Source organism: Bos mutus, chromosome X, assembly GCF_027580195.1.
Source record: "Bos mutus isolate GX-2022 chromosome X, NWIPB_WYAK_1.1, whole genome shotgun sequence".
Taxonomy (NCBI): domain Eukaryota; kingdom Metazoa; phylum Chordata; class Mammalia; order Artiodactyla; family Bovidae; genus Bos; species Bos mutus.
This window is the reverse complement of record NC_091646.1, coordinates 126575343-126589600: the sequence shown is the minus strand read 5'-3', so window position 1 is coordinate 126589600 and position 14258 is coordinate 126575343. Positions and strand designations below refer to the sequence as shown.

General features: G+C 44.7%; 1 pseudogene; it reads left to right on the top strand.

The window, feature by feature from the left end:
- Positions 1–839: 839 nt before the first annotated feature.
- On the top strand, positions 840–1255 carry LOC102275789 (large ribosomal subunit protein eL31-like; annotated as a pseudogene).
- The last annotated feature ends 13003 nt before the right edge of the window (positions 1256–14258 follow it).

Here is a 14258-nt window from a genome sequence, read left to right as displayed (position 1 = left end):
TGTATGAATGTGAGAGTTGGACTGTGAAGAAAGCTGAGCGCCGAAGAATTGATGCTTTTGAACTGTGGTGTTGGAGAAGACTCTTGAGAGTCCCTTGGACTGCAGGGAGATCCAACCAGTTCATTCTGAAGGAGATCAGCCCTGGGATTTCTTTGGAAGGACTGATGCTAAAGCTGGAACTCCAGTACTTTGGCCACCTCATAAGAGTTGACTCATTGGAAAAGACCCTGATGCTGGGAGGGATTGGGGACAGGAGGAGAAGGGGATGACAGAGGATGACATGGCTGGATGGCATCACCCACTCAATGAACATGAGTTTGAGTGAACTCCGGGAGGTGGTGATGGACAGGGAGGCCTGGCGCGCTGCGATTCATGGGGTCACAGAGTAGGACACGACTGAGCGACTGAACTGAACCGAACCACATATATGATTTGCAAACATCATGTCTTGTTCCTTATGGTTGCCCTTTCATTTTGTCAATCGTTTCTCTTGCTGTGCAGAAGCTTCTTTGTTTGGTTTAGTCCTGAGTGGTTTTTGTTGCTGCTCTTGTTGTTGCTTATGCCTTTGAGGTCCAGAAAAATCGTTGTCAAGACCAGTGTCAAGAAGTATTTCTGGGACTTCCCTCGTGGTCCAGTGGTTAAGACTTCATCTTCCAATGCAGGGGCTGTGACTTCAGTCCCTCCTCTGATAACTAAGATCCCACGGGCCTCATGTCCAAAGAACCAAAGCAAAAAGCAGAAGCAATATCGGAAGAAATACAATAAAGACTTCAAAATGGTCTGTACCAAAAAAATCCTTAAAAAAAAAGAGTATTTCTTTCCAACCCCAGCCCTGCAGGATGGCTCCCGCAAAGAAGGGCGGCGAGAAGAAGGGCCGGTTCGCCGTCAACTAGGTGGTGACAAGAGAATCTACATTCACAAGCGGGTCCATGGAGTGGGTTTCAAGAAGTGTGCCCCTAGGGCACTCAAAGAAATCCGGAAGTTTGCCATGAAGGACATGGGAACCCCAGATGTGCGCATTGACACCAGGCTCAGCAAAGCCGGCTGGGCCAAAGGGATCAGGAATGTCCCATACTGGATCCCTGTGCAGTTGTCCAGAAAACATAATGAAGATGAAGACTCGGCAAACAAGCTCTATACTTGGGTTACCTACGTGCCCGTCACCACCTTCAAAAATCTACAGACAGTCAATGTGGATAAGAACTAATTGCTGATGGTCCAAAAAAGTTATTGAACTGCCAAAAAAACAAAAAAAGTATTTACACTGTGTTTTTTTCCTAAGAGTTTGATGGTTTCTGGCCGTTCATTTTAAGTTTTAACCTATTTCAAGTTTATGTTTGTGGATGGTATAAGATAGAGGTCAAGTTTCATTATTTTCTCGTGGTTATCTAGTTTTTTCATCAGTATTTATCAAAGAAACTATGCATTGAGTATTATTGGCTTTCTTGTTCAATATTGCAGGCAGATGCTTTACCATCAGAGCTGCCAGGGAAACCCCTGTTCAGTGTTAGCTGACACGTATTACATGTCAGTTTTAAGCTGTGATAATTCTAGGCAGACCATAAATTTTGACACGTGTGGGATTCTTCAGTAATTTAACTCTGGGGAATCAAAGGGCTGTCATATTGACACAGGTTATCCAAAGCAAGAATCAACTCACCCTGGCTTATATTCATTCTTTCCTTTGGAATCTCCAGTCCATGCCAGCTAAAAGAGTAAATAATCACATGATTATTTACGTTCAAATTTAAAGTCATGTGAAATGAAAGTAGCTCAGTCTCAGTCGTATCTGACTCTCTGCGACTCTGTGGACTATACAGTCCATGGAATTCTCCAGGCCAGGATACTGGAGTGGGTAGCCTTTCCCTTCTCCAGGGGGATAGTCCCAACCCAGGGATGGAACCCAGGTCTCCCACTTTGCAGGCGGATTCTTTACCAGCTCAGCCACCAGGGAAGCCCATGTGAAGTAAATGGGTGTCTTAATGTTCTTTTTAAAAAAGTTCTTATTTATTTGTTTTTGACTGTGCTGGCTCTTCTTCCTTTGAGGGTTTTTCTCTGGTTGTTGTGGCAAGTAGAGTGGGGTAGTCTCTCTTTGTGGTTCACAGGCATCTCATCCTGGTGTCTTCTTGCAGACCACAGGCTTGAGGATACGTGGGTACGTGGGCTTCAGTGTTGTGGCATCTGGGTTTACTTGCTCTGAGGCACGTGGGTTCTTCCTGGATCAGGGATGCAAACTGTGTCTCCTGCCTCGGCAGACAGATCCTTTACCAGTGCACCACCAGGAAACCGGCCGCCCCCCGCAGCCCCGCCCCACTGGTGTCTTAATATTCTTCTTTTTTTAAATTTTAAATTTATTTATTTTAATCGGAGGCTAATTACTTTACAATATTGTATTGGTTTTGCCATACATCCACATGAATCCACCATGGGTGTATTCTTAAGGTAAGTTTCCCGTTAGCAAATCATGGTTTCCAATATTCTGCGATCTAACCCACCTGGTGTAAATTTGGGCGTATATTTGGGTGAAGTGTGTGATGGCGACCGTCAGACAGGAAAATGACAACATGGTGCACACGTGCCCGAAATTCTCTGCTGTTTTGTAGGGAGGCAGGTTGTGTAGGGCCAGTGGCTTTGAGCAATCCTAGGGGAGCAGGAACCATCTCAACGTTTCCAGGTGCTGACGGGCCTAATACAAGACTCGGTGTCTCACATCGACACGTTATACTTTCAGCTCCTCGTCCTTTCTTCTCGTGGAAGTGCTAATAAGTAGGAAAATGGCCAAGAGGCTGTCAAAAAAGAAACAAAAAAAAAAAGGAAAAGATATCTGTCTGTGACGTGACTGCATTTTAAAACAGGGAATGAAACCCTGTTGACACTACTGTTCCATCATGTTTGTGTTTTAGAAACTATTCCTGTATTGTGCTTGATGACATACCCGAAATCAACTTGAATAGATTTTGCTGGTTAATCAGAGAGAGGAAGGAAAGAAGAGGAAAGAAGAGAAAGAGAAAGTAGGTTGAATATTGAAGATCATTATTTAGAATTTAAGGCTGCGCCCCCCGCCTCTGTTTGAGTCAAGAATACTGTATTTATTACCAGCAAATAGGTCTTTTGCAAGGATTATCTGAAGGCAAGATGGCACTGGGTTAGTAATTGTCATAAGCATGACTCATGGCGACTTCACTGGTGGCCCAGTGGCTAAGACTCCTCCTTCCACTGGAGGGAGTGCGCGTTCCATCCCTGTTAGGGGAGCTAAAATCGAACATGCCTGGTGGGCCAGAAAAGCCAGAGCCTAAGAGAGAAACCATATTGTAACAAAATCAATAAGGAGCTTAAAAATGGTCCATATTTTTTTTTTAAATCTTGAAAAACAAATGATGCATGGAAAAGAAAGAAAAGGAAATAAGGAAATGGTCTTCCTTCTAAAGTCAACCAAAGTTGTACGTGTGGTCTTATCCAACCCAAGTGTATCAAGTGGATGTAATGTTTCTCCATGTTCTTCACTCTGTCCTTCATATGGGATTCATATTTGCCGGGTTGCTCTTTGGGAAGATACCAAGTGTGTGTATGCTCATACATATGTGATATATAGCAATGATCTGGGGGAGAAAAGCCATGAACCAGGATATATTTCTCTCTCCCGGTTTAATTCTGTGAAGCATATTCTATTTTTATACACCAGTACTGGTTTGTCCAAAGAATTGATGCCTTTGGAACTGAGGTGCTGGAGAAGACCCCTGAGAGCCCCTTGGACAGCAAGGAGATCCAACCAGTCCATCCTAAAGGAGATCAACCCTGAAAACTTGTTGGAAGGACTGATGCTGATGCTCCAGTATGCTGATTCAAACAGCTGACTCATTGGAAAAATCCAACAAGGGCTGGAGGAGAAGAGGGCGTCAGAGGATGAGATGGCTAAACGGCATCACTGATGCAACAAACATGAACTTGGGCGGACCTCAGGAGACGGTGAGGGACAGAGGCCTGGCGTGCTGCACTCCATGGGGTCGCAAAGAGTTGGACAAGACTGGGCGACTGAACAAGAACTAATATGTCTGTCTGTACCATTCCCAAGCTCCAGGGCACCATCAGAAATGTACAAATTCTTACCAGTGGAAACATTCCCCCAACATTATGCAGTGGGTGATACACAGAGAGTTTAAATACAGCACTTCTGATCAAGAAGTTACTGCAACAGGGGACTTTGATGATGGTCCATTAGTTAAGACTTGACCTTCTAAATGCAGGGGGCACAGGTTCGATCCCTGTTCAGGGAACCATTAAAGATCATACATGCACCCCAGTGTTCACTTCAGCACTGTTTACAATAGCTAGGACATGGAAGCAACCTAGATGTCCATCGGCAGACGAATGGATAAGAAAGCTGTGGTACATAGCCACAATGGAATATTACTCAGCCATGAAAAGAATGCATTTGAGTCAGTTCTAAGGAGGTGGATGAAACTGGAGCCTATTATACAGAGTGAAGTAAGTCAGAAAGATAAACACCAATACAGTATACTAACGCATATATATGGAATTTAGAAAGACGGTAACGATGACCCAAAAAGGAAGAGACCAGGAGACACGGATGTAAAGAACAGACTTTTGGAGTCTGTGGGAGAGGGCAAGGGTGGGACGATGTGGGAGAATGGCATCAAAACATGTATATTATCACATGTGAAATAGATCGCCAGTCCACGTTCGATGCATGAAGCAGGGAACTCAAAGCCAGTGCACTGGGACGACCCTGAGGGATGGAGTGGGGAGGGAGGTGGGAAAGGGCTTCAGGACGGGGGACACATGTACACCCATAGCTGATACATGGCAAAACCCACCACAATATTGTACAGTAATTAACCTCCAATTAAAATAAATAAATAAATTTTCTTAAAAGATCACATGCTTTGAAGTGCAGCCAAAAAAAAAAGGGCAACATGAGAGATACATCTAAGAATTTGTTTCATTCTTGGAGCCAAAGATAAATAGGAAAAAAATACGTGTTTAAGACAACTTGTTCTGGTGCTGTTTCTTGGTTTCTAGATGGTAGATATTGTGCAACTCCCGCGTTGATTTGCGGCTACATTTTCTTCTCCATAAAATTGAGTTAATAATGCTTATCCTTCTCTGAGTTTTTTTTTTTTTTATTATTATTCTGAAAGAATAAAAAGAGAAAATGCTTGGAAAGCACTATGTAAATTCCACAGCTTCATCAAGATGAAAAGTAGGATTACTCACTCATATTTTTATGCTTCACTTGAAACCTCAGTAAAAGAGTCCTTCCTATAAAGGGCAGTTTTGCTTCTTCCTGAAATAAATTCTGATACTAGAAAGCATCAGATTTCTTTAATGGGGGATAGCCCTGATAGTAAGTGGTCAAGATGTTGGCTTCCAGAGCAGCCAGTGTGGGTTCAGCCCCCGGTCTGTGAGCTAACCCACGTGCCTGCTGCTGCTAAGGCGCTTCAGTCGTGTCCGACTCTGTGCGACCCCATAGACGGCAACCCACCAGGCTCCCCCGTCCCTGGGATTCTCCAGGCAAGAACACTGGAGCAGGTTGCCATTTCCTTCCCCAATGCATGAAAGTGAAAAGTGAAAGTGAAGTCGCTCAGTCGGGTCCGACTCTTTGCGACCCCATGGACTGCAGCCAACCAGGCTCCCCCGTCCCTGGGATTCTCCAGGCAAAAACACTGGAGTGGGTTGCCATTTCCTTCTCCTACCCACATGCCTGGTGGCCAGAAAAAAAAAAATAAAACCAGAAGACATATTGTAATAAGTTCAGTGAAGACTTTTCAAAATGGTCCATGTCAAAAAAATCTTTTAAGAAAATGGAGAGACAATTTCTTACAGTATTTTCTACCACTGTCTTGAATACAAATGTGTGAGATGGACTTTTGTGTGAAAGGCATTCTTTAAAGTGACCGATTCGCTTGGACTTTGACAGTTATCCAACCATCATGCTCATTGTAGCACTGCATTCCTGTAGACTTCTGCGTTAACAATGCAGACAGGTGAGCACAGCTGTATTTGAACTTCTAAGCTATGTGAGAATACAATAGGATCTGGGTCCATTCAGGGCTCGGACACTCAGTCATCTCTATTTGGCAACCCCGTGGACTGTAGCCCACCAGGCTCCTCTGTCCATGGGATTCTCCAGGCAAGAATGCTGGAGTGGATTGGCATGCCCTTCTCCAGGGGATCTTCCCGACCCAGGAATCGAACCCGAGTCTCTTGCATCTCCTGCATTAGCAGGCAGGTTCTTTATCAGTTCAGCCACCAGGAACTTACCCCGCATGTAGATATCTCCTCATATCTTATTATCTTTAAGACTCGTAATGTATGAAATTGCACAGCATAAAACATGGTGAACTGCGTCAAATTAAATGTCAAGAGCTGTACGACTGGTTGCAATGCATGTATGGAGAAGTGACCTTTTCATTTTATTTAATATTTTAAGTAGATATTAAAGCACTTACATGGATTTTTTTGATTAAAATTTTGATAAATTCTTTAAGAATAATTTCTTTATTTCTGGCTGCACTAGGACTTCATCGGACTCCTCTGGGACAAGCCTGTGCTTTCTGTGTTTTTGGCGAGCAGGGTCTACTCTGTAGTTGTAGTGTGCAGACTTATGGCAATAGCTTCTCTTGCTCTGGGGTACGGGCTCTAGGCACTCCAGCTTCAGTCGTCTGGGCACACGGTCTAAGTTGCTCTGTGGCATCTGCGATCTTCCTGGACCAGGGATCAAACCCGTGTCTCCAGCATTGGCCAGTAGACTCTCACCCACCCTACCAGAAGGGAAGTGCTATTGCCTACGTTTTGAAAATGTCTTTTGCAGTGCCAACACTTTTAAAAATTTCTGCTGCAGGGACACAGCATCCATCATCCTTGGAATGTGTATGCCGTGGTTGTTTTTTTGAGGCTGCCTCTCCCTGTCTTATGCGCCACAAGTTGAAATTATGAAAAACATACTGATTTCCAGAAAACGTTTAAACATTAAAGACATTTTTTTTCAATGTTTTGAATTGGAAACTTTGAGTGACCGCTCTCATTTTTGATGGTGTTTGTTTAGTGATATGTACACCCCGTCAAAATATCTGCCACTTGATTGATACTCTCGTGAAAATAGGCAAATTACAATGGAATATGTGACTGTCAAATTTAGACCAGACGAAACAAACATTGCAGAGTAAATTTCAGTTTGATGCTTTCCCCAATCGCAAGGGTTTGAAAGGAAACAGTTTTCCAAATTGCCTTTGAGCTCTTCTTAAGATTTTCCGGTAGCTAATATAGCACAGTGTTATTGCTGATTTCCAAATTCTGGATTGGGTGGTTGTTATTTAGCTGCTAAGTCAACTCCAACTCTTTGTGACCCCGTGAACTACAGCACACCAGGCTCCACTGTCTTCCACTATCTCCTGGAGAAATTCTTCCTGGGGTTTTAGTTGATTTACAATATTATTAGTTTGTGATACATAACACTGTGAGTCAGTCTTAAGTATACATGTAGCTGCTCTTTTTTAGATCCTTTCATAGATAGGTTGTTACAGAGTATTGAGTAGAGGTCCCTGTGCTATCCTTGTTAATTATCTACACGTAGTCATGTCTATCGGAGAAGGCAATGGCACCCCACTCCAGTACTCTTGCCTGGAAAATCCCATGGATGGAGGAGCCTGGTGGGCTGCAGTCCATGGGGTTGCTACAAGTCGGACATGACTGAGCAACTTCACTTTCAGTTTTCACTTTCATGCATCGGAGGAGGAAATGGCAGCCCACTCCAGTGTTCTTGCCTAGAGAATCCCAGGGCTGGGGGAGCCTGGTGGGCTGCCGTCTATGGGGTCGTACAGAGTCAGACACGACTGAAGCGACTTAGCAGCAGCAGCAGCAGTCATGTCTGTATGTCAACGCCACCCTTTCCATTTATCTCCTCCGTGGGAAAGACTGCAGGCAGGAGGAGAAGGGGGCGACAGAGGATGAGATGGTTGGATGGCATCACTGACTCAGTGGACATGAGTTTGAGCAAGCCCTTGGAGATGGTGAAGGACAGGGAAGCGTGGTGTGCTGCAGTCCTTGGGATCATGAAGAGTCGGACATGACCGAGCAACTGAACTGTCTGCTTTCCCACCTTGTAATCATAAGTTTGGTTTTGGTGTCTGTGAGTCTGTTCCTACTTTGTATATAAGGTTTTTTTTTGTACTGCTTTTTTAAGATTCCACATGTAAGTGATGGCATATCATATTTATCTCTCTCTGACTTACTACACTTTGTATGATAATTTCTAGGTCCGTCCATGTTGTGGCAAGGGGCATTATTTTGCTCCTTTTTATGGCTGAGTAGTATTCCATTGTATATATGTACCACATCTTCTTTATCCACCGTTCCTCTCTTGATGGACAATCTGGTTGTTTCCATGTCTTGGCTATTGTACGTAGCGCTGCTGTGAAGATTGGGGTGCATGTGTTGTTTCGAATTATGGTTTTCTCTGGATATATGATCAGGAGTAGTATTGCTGGGTCATATGGTGGCTCTGTTTTTAGTTCTTTCCTATGACTGTGATCTTATTTGGAAACAATGCTTTCAGATGTAAGTCAAGATGTCATGTGGGCATAGAGTGGGCTCATCATTAATAAGACTGGTGTCTTTATAAGAACAGAAGAAATACAGAAATATACATGCACAGAGGGCCTTCCCAGATGGTGCAGTGTTAAAGAATCTGCCTGCTAATCCAGGAGATGCAGCTTCGATCCCTGGGTCCGAAAGAATCCCTGGAGAAGGAAACGGCAACCCACTCCAGTATTCTTACCTGGGAAAGCCTATGGACAGAGGAGCCTGGTGAGCTACAGTCCATGGGATCACCAAGAGTTGGACATGACTGAGCGACTAAGCACATGCCCAGAGAGAAGACTTTCGTGTAGAAAGAGAGACACTCGAGGAAACTCATGTGATGATAGAGGCAGAGATGGGAGTAATGAAACGACAAGTCAAGGAATGTCAGAGGCTGCTAGGAGGCAGGGGCACGGGGATTCCTTGGATATTCTGAGAAAGGACACAGCCCCAGGGACACCTGGATTTCAGACGTCAGCTGCAGAACCGTGAGAGAATGGATGGCTGTGCTCATTAGCTACATCCTTTGTGATAGATTGTTTTAGCAGCCACAGGAATCCAACAGCTTTTTGGGTTTTTTTGTGTGTGCTTACCTATTTTTAAAAACTAAATTTTGGCTACTCCCCGAGACATGGAGGATCTAGTTCCCCGACCAGGAATAGAACCCAGAACATGAGCCCCTGCACACACTCACGTCCATCGAGTCAGTGATGCCATCGAACCATCTCATCCTCTGTCGTCCCCTGCTCCCTCTTTCAACTCTGTGTCTCATGGTCGAACCTTTGTCTCGTATCTCCCTTCCCTGATTTCGTGCCTGTCTAGCTGTTTTATTTTTCTTTCTTTTCCAGTGGTTGATTTCTTTTCCCCGTTTACTCCTGCACTGGCAGGGCAGAGAGTCAACATAGGAAGGTGCTACTTGGATCGGGGCTACAGAGCTCTGTGAGTTCTATGTAAACTTTGATCTGCACCATTTCTAAAATCTTCCTTGAATCTGTGACAACACCACCCCTGTTTTAAGTTCTGGGTGTTTGACCTCGAGGCGTGAGGGATCTTAGCTCCCTGACCAGGGGTCGACCCCACACCTCTTGCATTGGAAGGTCAAGTCTTAAACACTGGACCACCCGGGAAGGCCCAACATCTGTGGGTTTTCATCCTCCTTGGGCACACATGTCAAGAATCTCATTCATCCCCAACCTTATCTCTGGGCTTCCTTGTCATGGAAATGCCTTAGGTCATCTGAGAAGACAGATCCTAATGGATACAAGACAAGGTTTCCATGGACTTTTGAAACTGATGCATAGATTGATATTTGACATGTGACGTTGCTGAATGTATGTATTTTTCTGATTCAGTGTATCTGTCTGTAAAAATTTAATGTTGCGTAGGCAAACATCCTTAATCTCTTTCCACCGTGGCTCAATGCCCACTCACGGATATGCTGTAACTCTATTTTCCCGTCTTTCCTCCACCTGCGATGTCTCACTTAGCTTCTCCCCTTTAAATTCCAGAATAGATTTCTATTAATTTATTATAGCCCTGAACAAATTATGACAGACTCTCTTCCCACTCAGCCTCTGAGACGGTCTCCTGGGGACACTTGCCACCAAGCCCAGTGACACCACCCTCAATGATAAAGATGTTGAGCTTGATTTTAGATTATAACATTCTCCCAATAAGCTGCATTTATGAAGAATTATTTTTTTTGTCATTTTCTCTAGCCTGATGAGACTGGAATCATATTCTGAGTCAATAGAGCTAAGAGTGACGTATAGACCTTCTCATAAAGCCTCCATTTGGTCTATAGTTCAAATAAGCTGGCACAGTGTCCTCACAATTCTCGCAAACCTGTGTGAGTTTCTAGACATTTTATGTCAAACCCAGAAGCTAATCTCATTGGAAAATCATGTTGAAAATATGGAAGCAATGGCAAGAAAAAAAAAATCAGTAAGGTACAAAAAATGGATTAATAATTAAAAATAGCTAATGGTAATAGCAGCAATGTAAAAGGAAATAAAAGCTTTCTAAATATTATTATTTATTCTTTTGTAAAGATTTTTTTTTTTATGTGAACCATTTTAAAAGTCTTTATTGAGTGTGTTACAATATCGCTTCTGTTTTATGTCTTGGGGTTTTTGGCCACAAGGCATGTAGAATCTAAGCTCCCCATCCAGAGATCAAACCTGTACTCCCTGCATGGAGAGTCTTACACCCCCGGGCCGCCAGGGAAGCCTCCATGTTCTCGTCTGTAAGGGATTGTATTTATTCATTCGCTTCTGGCCGTGCTGGGTCTCTGTTGAGGTCTGAGGGCTTTTCTCTAGTTGCAGCGAGCCGGGGCTACTCTCGAGCTGTGGTTGTGGGCATCTCGCTGCGGGGGCTTCTCTATTTGGGGACTATCAAGTCTCGGGTGAGGGGGCTTCAGTGCTTGTGTTGAGTGGGCTCAGTGGCTCCTTGGCACGAGTATTCCTCCTGGACTAGAGATGGAACCCATGCGCCCTGCCCTGGCGGGTGAAGTCTCAGCCACAGGACTGCCGGGAAAGTTCCTATTCTTGATTCAGTTCAGTTCAATCGCTCAGTCGTGTCCAACTCTTAGTGACCGCATGGGCTGCAGCACGCTAGGCCTCCCTGGCCACCACCACCTCCAGGAATTTACCCAAACTCATGATGTCCATTCTTCTTTAGATGTACTGTTTTTTAGTCTCAATTGAGACGGTTTTGTAACTTAAAAGGTCGATGGTCCCATTGATGATAAGGGAGAACTGACTAAAGGTTGATGCTCACTTAGGGATTCAGTTTTATCTGGAACGACAGGAAGGTACAGTCACGATTGTGTACAGAGGGAAAATGGGAGGGTCAAAGTAATGCAGCAACGGGCATTACTTCTGAAAATGCAGATCCTTGATGTCTCTGCGAGTGCTTCTTGGGTGTGAGATTTCACCCGTGGCTGGCTTTGTGATTCCATCATTCTCTGCTGCTCCACCCTTCAGTATCAGTCATCTCCCCTGCCTCCCTCTCCTGTGAGTCTCCGCTGGTCCCCTCTCCTGTGTGAGTCCCCCCTGCTCCCCTCTCTCTCCTGTGTTAGTCCCCCCTGCTCCCCTTTCTCTCCTTTGTGAGTCTCCCCTGCTCCCCTCTCCTGTGTGAGTCCCCCCTGCTCCCCTCTCTCTCCTGTGCGAGTCCCCCCTGCTCCCCTCTCTCTCCTGTGTGAGTCCCCCCTGCTCCCCTCTGTCTCCTGTGTGAGTCTCCCCTGGTCCCCTCTCTCTCCTGTGTGAGTCCCCCCTGCTCCCCCTCTCTTCTGTGTGAGTCTCCCCTGCCCCCCTCTCTTTCCTGTGTGAGTCTCCCCTGCTCCCCTCTCTCTCCTGTGTGAGTCCCCCCTGCTCCCCTCTCTCTCCTGTGTGAGTCTCCCCTGCCCCCCTCTCCTGTGTGAGTCTCCCCTGCTCCCCTCTCTCTCCTGTGTGAGTCTCCCCTGCCCCCCTCTCTCTCCTGTGTGAGTCTCCCCTGCTCCCCTCTCTCTCCTGTGTGAGTCTCCCCTGCTCCCCTCTCTCTCCTGTGTGAGTCTCCCCTGCTCCCCTCTCTCTCCTGTGTGAGTCCCCCCTGCTCCCCTCTCTCTCCTGTGTGAGTCCCCCCTGCTCCCCTCTCTCTCCTCTGTGAGTCTCCCCTGCTCCCCTCTCTCTCCTCTGTGAGTCTCCCCTGCTCCCCTCTCTCTCCTGTGTGAGTCTCCCCTGCTCCCCTCTCTCTCCTGTGTTAGTCCCCCCTGCTCCCCTCTCTCTCCTGTGTGAGTCCCCCCTGCTCCCCTCTCTCTCCTGTGTGAGTCTCCCCTGCTCCCCTCTCTCTCCTCTGTGAGTCTCCCCTGCTCCCCTCTCTCTCCTGTGTGAGTCTCCCCTGGTCCCCTCTCCTCTGTGAGTCTCCCCGGTCCCCTCTCCTGTGTCAGTCATCCCTGGTCCACCATCCCATAGCCAGATGCTGCTATCACAAATCCCTGTGGAGAATTAAAGCCATTGTCCAGATAGCTTGGGTTTTCACAGCTGCTCAAAACCCTTCATACCACCCCCTCCATCCACCACCCCCCCACCCCGGCTCCAGCACAGTCTCTGAGGTTAACAGGATCAGTCTCTGTTCTTTCGAATATTCTCCCAAATGATCTGTTTTTATTTCCTTTCAAAATGATGGATCTAGTGGCCATAATATGATTATTGTGGAATAAAAAGCTTTATGATGAAAAAGAAGGATGTCTTACTAATTTTAATGAATATGTAATAACAGGGCACCGGGGGATTTCAGTCGTGGTCCAGTTGCTATGACCGCACATTCCCAAAGCAGGGGCCTGGCTTTCAATCCTTAGGCAGGTAGTTATATCCTACAGGCCACAGCTGAGATTGGTGCAGCCAAATAAATGAGTATTTAAGAGAAAAATACAAAGGATCTTCATTACATTCAGAGGCTACTTCAAATTGATTCTCCACGAATATTTATTGAATGAAGGTCTGACATATAGCAGGCACATATGTATATATGTATGTTATAGACAGAAATTCTGGTTTAAATAATAAACTATTTTTTCTATATCTATGCATGTTCATGTATATGTATGTATGTTACATAAATTTTGACTTAAATGATAGGATCACTTTAGGATAATTAAAAGTAAATCAATCTTCAATTAATATTAGCATAAAATAATTGATATAATTAATTACTTATTAACTAATATAATTAATTACTCTTAATAAATAATGTAAAATATGTAATAATATAATGGTGTAATTGCTTTAAATAATAGAGTAATAAAAACAATATTTTTGCTTTAAATAAATAAGTCCGTATTATAAGGACTTCCCTGGTGACTCAGATCGTAAAGAACCCACCTGCCAATTCAGGGGACATGGGTTCGATCCCTGGATTGGGAAGATCCCCTGGAGAAGGGCATGGCAAATCACTCCAGTATTCTTGCCTGGAGAATCCCATGGACAGAGGAGTCTGGCGGGCTATAGTCCATGGGGTCACAAAGAGTCAGGCATGACAGAGCAACTATGCAACAACATGTATACGCATACATATATGTGTGTATATGTGTTATATATATGAACTCTGATTTAAATAATATACCATGCCTATATATGTGTATATGTGTACATATATGTTATCTATATATACATTTTTTGATAAATAACATAATATCCTTTTACATATATATTGAATATATTCAATATATATAAATTTTGGTTTAAATAATACATTATCCCAACATATAAAAATATGTGGTATTATATATAGGTATATAATTCTATAAAATGTATAGTATTCTGTCCTTCTCCAGGGGATCTCCCCAACCCAGGGATCAAACCTGCATCAGCAGGCAGATGTTTTTACCAGTGAGCTACCTGGGCAGCCCCTTAGAGGCAGTTACTCTCACTCAAAATGCATTCCAAAGATTATCAGATAATTATAGCAACATTAATTGCAATATGGGCTTCCCTGGTGGCTCAGTTGGTGAAGAATCTGCCTGCGATGCAGGATACCTGGGTTCGATCCCTGGGTGGGGAAGATCCCCTGAAGAAGGAAGTGGCAACCCACTCCAGTGTTCCTGCCTGAAGAATCCCATGCACAGAGGAGCCTGGCAGGTTACAGTCCATGGGGTCACAAAGAGTCAGACACGACTGAGCAAT